The sequence below is a fragment of the Lepus europaeus genome, chromosome 2 (genome assembly GCF_033115175.1).
Source record: "Lepus europaeus isolate LE1 chromosome 2, mLepTim1.pri, whole genome shotgun sequence".
In the NCBI taxonomy this organism is placed as follows: domain Eukaryota; kingdom Metazoa; phylum Chordata; class Mammalia; order Lagomorpha; family Leporidae; genus Lepus; species Lepus europaeus.
In genome coordinates, this window is record NC_084828.1 from 150,159,513 (window position 1) to 150,167,363 (window position 7,851).

The 7,851-nt window shown below is 48.0% G+C and overlaps 1 pseudogene; it reads right to left on the reverse strand.

Annotated features, from left to right (window-relative positions):
* Nucleotides 1-261: 261 nt before the first annotated feature.
* Nucleotides 262-668, reverse strand: LOC133777280 (cyclin-dependent kinase 2-interacting protein-like; annotated as a pseudogene).
* Nucleotides 669-7,851: the final 7,183 nt, after the last annotated feature.

The following is a 7,851-nucleotide window of genomic DNA, read 5'->3' on the forward strand; positions in this document are numbered from 1 at the left end:
CATGTGACACTAAGTGGCATGAGGGGCAGCTGCAGGAGTGGCAGGCAGGCATGGAGAGGCTGTGCAAAGCGGGTGGGATGATCCAGTGTGGAGGACCCGCAGGAAGCTGGTTGGTGGCTGCACCAGAGCCAAGGCGCTGTTGCTGGGGTGCGGCAGTGGCCCTGCACCGAAGCGTGGCCACCTGAGCAGACATGGAAGAAGCCAGCAGCCTGGGGCCTGGAGGCGGAGCTCACCCACAACCATGTGGGCACGTCACAGCGTTCAGTGTCGTGTTTTGAGCAGCATGCTTTGCAGACGCAGCCTGCTGTCACTCTGCATGTGAGGCTGGTGCAGCCTCATCGACAGGTAGCTCAGGGTGAGGTCGCATTCTGCAGTGTGTGCCAGCCCAGCTCTTCAGCCACGGTGCGCTTCCGGAGCTGCTCCTGCTGTATGTGTCAGACAGCCTGCGGGAAACCTCACAGAAATGGGCTGTGGGCCATGTGTGGCACGGAGGGGGCCGTTGACTCTGCTCCCCATAATGGGAATTTTCTAGCTCATCAATTCCCTTGGTAGATGAAGACAGCTTTTCCATTTTCACCTGGATTTGGTCATCCATCCAAGGTGGCCTGCACTTCCTCACAGAGTGTCTCAAGCTCCTGACTGCATTCCAGATTCATCTTTTCTTCATTTCACCAGAAGCTGTTCTCTAATTCTAGCCTTTGTTCCTTCCACATGGTTCGCAGCTATCCCAGGAAGGAGCTCTGAAGCCATATTACAGATATTCGTGATACTAGTAGCCTCAATGTTCCTGGTATGTCTAGAGTATAGTATGCCCACATTCAAACAGTGCTTCCAGAAGCAAACCTAAGACAAAGATTGAGTACACATAGCTTATTTGGGATACTAGATGATATGGACAGAGCAGTGTATGTGTGTGTGATAATATGAGGAAGGAAGGTCAGTCTGCAAGGTGTACACTGTTTAGTCAGTTTCCATGGTGATGCAACTGAAATTTAATTCTGTGGAGAGGGTTTTGAAAAAGGTCTAACATACATGCTTCATTATGATCCCAGCCAAGGGAAAGAGAGCTGTGGATTTAGACATTCATATGCAATCAGTGTGGTTAAGGGTTGCCACTGGTGGGTTATAAGTCACCCAGGTGCTTTGGGCTTCTGTTGCACAGAGACAATATGGGTTCCTGCAGACTAAGGGCAGGCCTCTGACAAAGTTGGAGAGGCAGGTGGAGGGCAGGCTGGCATGCACATAGTGAAGGAATGGAACAGGCAGCAGAGCGCCTGCTGCACGGGACCGAGGGAGAGAGCTTGGAAGCTTAGTTTATCCCATCAACTACTTAACAAGAAACCAACTTGAAAGTCGCAGACTGCACTGTGATCCAAAAGCTCTCCGTACATCAGTGATGCAGGTTAGCAGATGACCAGTTCGTAGGCACTGGCCATTCTTCTAGCCACCCAGCTCCTCAAACCTTTCCTACTTTGAGGGGTTCTACTGACATGGTAAGATGGTCTCAATCCAGAGGCCAAAAGAGCTGCATAAATTCTCTCCTTGCCTCCTTGTAGCCAGGATCTGAGCAATTAATCTGACTCTAGTCGTTCAGATCCCCCTGGGAAACCTCATCTTTGGGCAGTAAAGCAAAGATGTGGCACCTGTGGGGCATTGTTCCTGAGAGTGGCTTTGGACTCCAGGCAGAGCCGCCAGTGGCAGCAGCCTCACAGCAGTGGTGCAGGAGGGACCTGGCTCCCTGATTCGGCCATTTCCGCACGTCCTTCCAACGAATTATTCTCCTGTTTCACTACACAAGAGTTGGTTTCTGTTGTCTGCAACTAAGGACAATTGATCTTTTAAGAATGACAACAATTGGAACCAGGCAATGCCCTGCTCTGTGCACAGGATTTTCCTAGGATCTAGAGAGGAGGCTGAGAGAAATAAAGACAATAGATAATGGGTGTTCAGCCTTCAGCAAATTCACAGTCTTGGTGGATATTACCTAAGTGAATGCATGTAAGGAAAAAACCTGAAATATACACACTGCTGTTAGTTCATTTACAGATGTGTCTCTTTGTTCTACTTGAGCTTGTTTATCCTCAATAACCCTGTCCAGGAGGTATTGTTGCCTGCATTTCACAAAGGAAGAACTGGAAACGTAGAGGCATTAAGTAACATTCTCAGAATGTTACAGACTTAGGTAATATTCCCAGAATAATAATGTCCCAGTCCTAGTCAAGATGTGACAAAAGTGAGGCTCAAACAGCCATTGTGTGTACTCTGTTCTATTTAGAATAACTTGCTGTACTCAGACTAATGGCTAGAGGAAACATTGGCAAATGATGGCCCATGGGTCAAATCCAACCAATCAATTCCACCCCCATTTAAAATTTTTTTAAATTTACTTGAAAGGCAGAGTGACAGAGAAAGAAAGAAAGGGAAAGAGAGAGAAAGAGACAAAGAGAGAGAGAGAGAGAGAGAGAATCTTCCATCTGCTTGTTCATCCCTCAAATGCCCACAATAGCTGGGGCTGAGCCAGGAAGAAGTCAAGGGCCAGAACTCCACCCAAGTCTTCCACATGGGTAGCAGGGTCCCAAGCACTCAGGCCACCTTCTGCTGCCATCCTGGGCACATTAGCAGGAAGTCGGATTGTAAGCCAACTCACAGGGTCTTGTACTGGCACTCTGATATGGGGTGCTGGCATCACAAGCAGTGGCTTAACCCACTGCACCAAAATGCTGGCCCACAGTTGATTCTTTTTTTTTTTTTAAGATTTATTTTATTTATTTGAAAGACAGAGTTACACAGAGAGGTAGAGACAGAGAGAGAGGTCTTCCATCCACTGGTTCACTCCCCAGTTGGCCACAACGGCCGGAGCTGTGCCAATCTGAAGCCAGGAGCCCGGAGCTTCTTCCCGATCTCCCACGCAGGTGCAGGGGCCCAAGGACTTGGGCCATCTTTCACTGCTATCCCAGGCCATAGCAGAGAGCTGGATTGGAAAAGGAGCAGTCTGGACTAGAACCGGTGCCCATGTGGGATGCTGGCACTTCAGGCCAGGGCTTTAACCCACTGCACCACAGCGTCCCCCCACCCCATTGGTTCTTTTTGACAACAACATTTAGTTGGAACACAGCCACACCTATTTGTGTATGTGTAAGTATTGTCCATAGATGCTTTCAAGCTACAGCAGCAGACTTGAATCCTTGCACCACAAACCATATCATCTGCAAACCTAAACATTTACTATCTGGCCCTTTTCTGTTCTGTTCTTTTCTCTTAAAGATTTATTATTTGCTTGAAAGGCAGAGTGGCAGAGAGAGAGAGAGAACCTTCCATCCACTGGCTACAATGGCTGGGGCTCGACCAGGAGCCTGGAACCCCATCTGGGTCTCCTATGTGGGAGGCAGGGGCCCAAGCACTTGGTTCATTATCCGCTGCCTTCCAAGGTGCATTAGCTGGGAACTGGATCTGAAGCAAAGGAGCCAGGACTTGAACTGTGGCTCCAATTTGGGATGCCTGTGTCACAAGAGGAAGCTTAACCCACCAAGCCACAGCAATGGCCCAAATCTGGCCCTTTTCAAAACACTTTGCGGTTCCCTGGGCTAGAGCATAGTTTTCAACAATTTAGTGTCACTGAATAGGTCTAATTTCGTCTGTACTAAATCTTATACAAAACGATAACCATATAATTGATAATAATAGGATGGGGAATCATGGTACAGCAGGTGAAGCTGCATCGTGGGATCTTCTTAACCCAGTGCCAGTTCAAGTCTCAGCTGCTCCACTCCCAGTGAAGCTTCCTGCAAATGCTTATGCTGTGAAGTAGCAGAGCATGGCTCAAGTACTTGGGTCCCTGTCACCCTCATGGGAGACCCACATGGAGTTCCTGGCTCCTGACTTTGGTCTGGCCAAGCCCTGGCTGTTGTAGCCATTTGGGGAGTGAACCCAACAGGTGGAAGATCAATTCCTCTCTCTCTCTCTCCCCGTCAATAAATAACAATAAACATTAAGTACTAATAATGATAATAGCTTTCATTAATGAGGACTCCCTATGTTCAGACTCTGTGATGAATGCTTTACTAATGTATTTTTTTAAAAAGATTTATTTATTTATTTGGAAATCAGAGTTACAGAGAGAGAGAGAGAGAGAGAGAGAGGTCTTCCATCTGCTGTTCACTCTCCAATTGGCCGCAACGGCCAGAGCTGCACCGATCTAAAGCCAGGAGCCAGGAGCTTGTTCCAGGTCTCCACCTGGGTGCAGGAGCCCAAGGACTTGGGCCATCTTCTACTGCTTTCCCAGGCCATAGCAGAGAGCTGGATCGGAAGTGGAGCAGCCAGGACTAGAATCGGCACCCCTATGGGATGCCAGCACTGCAGGTGGCTGCTTAACCCGCTACGCCACAGCGCCAGCCCCATTACTAATGCATTTTTATTAGCCTGATTCCAGGTTCAGAGAGGTGATGTATAATTGTGCAGAAGCTAAGAATTGTAAGTGGCAGAGCTGGCTTTACCTCACATCAGTCTGTCTCCAGAGGCTGGGCTGTTATCTACGATGCCTTCCTTTCCTTCGCGTCCATGAGGAAGAGTAAAAACAGGAGGAAGACTCATTTTCTAAGGCTCTGTGGAGGCAGCAGATAACCAGGGGCTGCCTGAAGAAGCTGGTGGTAATGAAACAGTGACGTCAGGTTACTCGGAGCAGGGAAAGTGGTTGGGATGGGCATTCATACCCCTCAAGTTGGGAAGGTTCCATCTGTAATTACCAGTATGACTTGCTGATTTTTTTTTTCAATGAAACGTGTTGACAAACTACTCAAGATAGCATCACTACAGACACCTGACAAAGAAGAGAAGGAAGCTGAAGCTTCAGGCCCCTTATCCACAACATTGGACTTTCAAGAGTTTCTGAACATTTTGAGTGACTCATCTCCCAAGCCTTTACACCTTCAATAGTAAGATGGAGAGTGCACCTGCTCTTGCCACACTAGCACAGCAAAGAGAGTGGGTCATGAATCTCCCTAAAATAGGCCTGTTGCGGCTTGCAATGTCATTTATACTGATCTCTGACCTGTTGTGAGATTCCACATGATTTATGACAGAGTTCCCAAGGTCCTACCTCATTCCCTTGGCCTTAGGTCTCACCTGTTTCTATCAATAGTTACTCCCCACTGGAAGGCACAACAATCCTTACCCCAGGTGTTAGATAGCCAAGGACGTAAGCAACCTCAAGGCCCCCTGTGGAGGTTGGCATTGGTCCTCACAAGTTTCTCTTGCACTGGAAGGGAGAGGAAGATACAAGGGTGTGGCACATAGGAGGTCACCTTAGGGTATGCCCACTACAATCCCATGGTTGCTAAGTGGCAGATCGGGGATCAGCCCCATGCCATGCTGCTTCTCTGCAGCTCCAGGTTCCTTGTTCCCCCCATCTACCCCTGCCGCCACTTGGAATTGTCTTGTCACATGGGTCCCAAGCTGTAAGGATTCGGCACACCTGTGATGGTCATGGTCGCAGTCGTGTATGATCAATACTTTTCAGGTTTTCAACACAAGCCCATTTGCACATGGTTTAAAACAGGTCTAATTGCCTTGTAATATAATTTGCAAGCCTGCAAACACCCAGGTTTTTGGGAGACTTCAGGTGGTTTATGACGACACCACAGAGCCCTTGGGCGGATATGCTGTGGAACTCCACACTCTATTACATGGGGCTGAATTCTGTTTCTCCTGAGGACAACTTCAATATGCAGGCAAGACTTAACCAATGTCTGGAGAAGAAAAGGGCCTAATGCTATTTTTCAATTTAAATCAGTGCAGGAAGATTCGCGTCTGGTTAGAATTCAAATTTCTTCCCCTATGAAATGCAGGGAAGGTAGATCAGAGCTGTGGCCTTCATGAAAAAAATTGTCAGTGCAGTAGACCCCTTCGGTCACAGTGCCTATGAGCGTTTTATTTCTGGGGAGACAGACCCTGTCACCAGCCCTTCACAACAGCCTTACTATAGATGTTGCTGTGTGTCTGGGCTGGTGCCTGCTTTCTCGGCCCTTCTCCATTTTAATTTCCCATCAAGTGACACAGTGGAGATCTGATTTGGTGAGCAGACTCCACAGAGAGCTTTGTCTACTGTTTATTAGTTTGTGATGAAAAACAACTCCGCAGAAACATAAAGCACCGTTCTACTCTTGTGTCTGAGATAGAGTCTAAGTTTATTCAAACTCATAAAAAAAAAAAAAAAAAGCTCAAAAAGACAATAGTAACCCAAGCTGGTCTTGATAGAGCATTGAGATTGTTTTAGTAGGTATACTAAAGTTTCTTTATCACAAGTAAGTGAGGCAGCCCAAATACAATTTTTTAATATGCTAGCACACTGTACAGTGTTCCCATCAGTCATAGCAGGATAATGTCACAGTGAGAAAAAAGGGCACTGGGAAAGAGAGGAATTTGGCTGAATAGAATTTATTAAAGCACTGTAGAAGCGGACAGCAGTAGTGAACGCGGAGCTCAAGTCTGTAAAGCACCATTGTGTCTAAGAAAAGACAAGATATTTGCTTTTTGCCACTCAACCTCTCAAAAACACATACAATTTACAAATGCATGTTGCTGTAACTTTTTTTTTTTTTAATTTGGGAGAATAGTGGGACAGAGAGATGAGAGAGAGAGAGAGAGAGAGCGAGCGAGCAAAAGCATTCCCTCCCAGTGGCTTAGGTCCCAAATACCTGAAATGTTCAGGACTGGGCCAAGGCTGAAGCTGGTAGCCCAGAGGTCAATACAGGTCCCCCATGAGGGTAGCAGGAACCTGAGCACTTAAGCCATCACCACTGCCTCCCATGGTGCACATTAGCAGGAAGCTGGAATCAGGAGCTGGCCGGCCATCAAACCCAGGCACTCTGATGTGCGATGCAGAGCTCCCAACCAGGGCCTTAACTGCTAGGCCAAAAGGCCAAGCCAGGGGCCAGTGCCATGGCACAGTATGTTAATCCTCCACCTGCGGCGTGGCATCCCATATGGGCATGGGTTCTAGTCTCGGCTGCTCCTCTTCCAATCCAGCTCTCTGCTATGGCCTGGGAAAACAGTAGAAGGTGGCGCAAGTCCTTGGGCCCTTGCACCTACGTGGGAGACTGGGAGGAAGCTCCTGGCTCCTGGCTCCTGGCCCCTGGCTTCAGATCCATGCAGCTCCAGCCGTTGCAGCCATTTGGGGAGTGAACCAACAGATGGAAGACCTCTCTCTCTGTCGCTCCCTCTGACTGTCTGTAACTCTACCTCTCAAATAAATAAATAAAATCTAAAAAAAAAAAAAAAAATCCCAACCCAGGTATGTTGTTTACTGGATTGCTTTTAAATTGGGGAAAATACTTAAGCTGGTTAAACCAAGGTAATGAATGACAAATTCATGTTGAGTATTTTATGAAACCAGAAACTTGTGTTCCTTAAGAAAGGTGATTAGAGTCTACTCAGAGGAAGCTGCGGCTGCACTGACTTTTGCACTTCTCTATGCCACAGACCCACAGTGGGGAAAATGCCACTGTCATTTTGTAAAGTGGGTCCCGAACCCCATGGAGTCCTCTGTTTTCTGAGCTCTCTAGGGTCAGGGAAGGGCTTGGTACCTGGGGAGAGGGGCGGGGAGGGTCAGCTAGGAGAGGAGGGGTCAAAAGAAAGATGCAGATGTGGAGAAATCCGGACTCAGGGTGATGTCAAAATGAGGGGGAGGAGGTGACAGTACTCTCTGCCTGGCCCGGTACTGGGGAAGAGTTATAGACCAGGGATGAAAAGATGAAACTTGGGGATGGCGCTGTGGTGCAGCGGGTTAACACCCTGGCCTGAAGCTCCAGCATCCCATATGTGCACCGGTTCTAATCCTGGCTTCTCCTCTTCCGA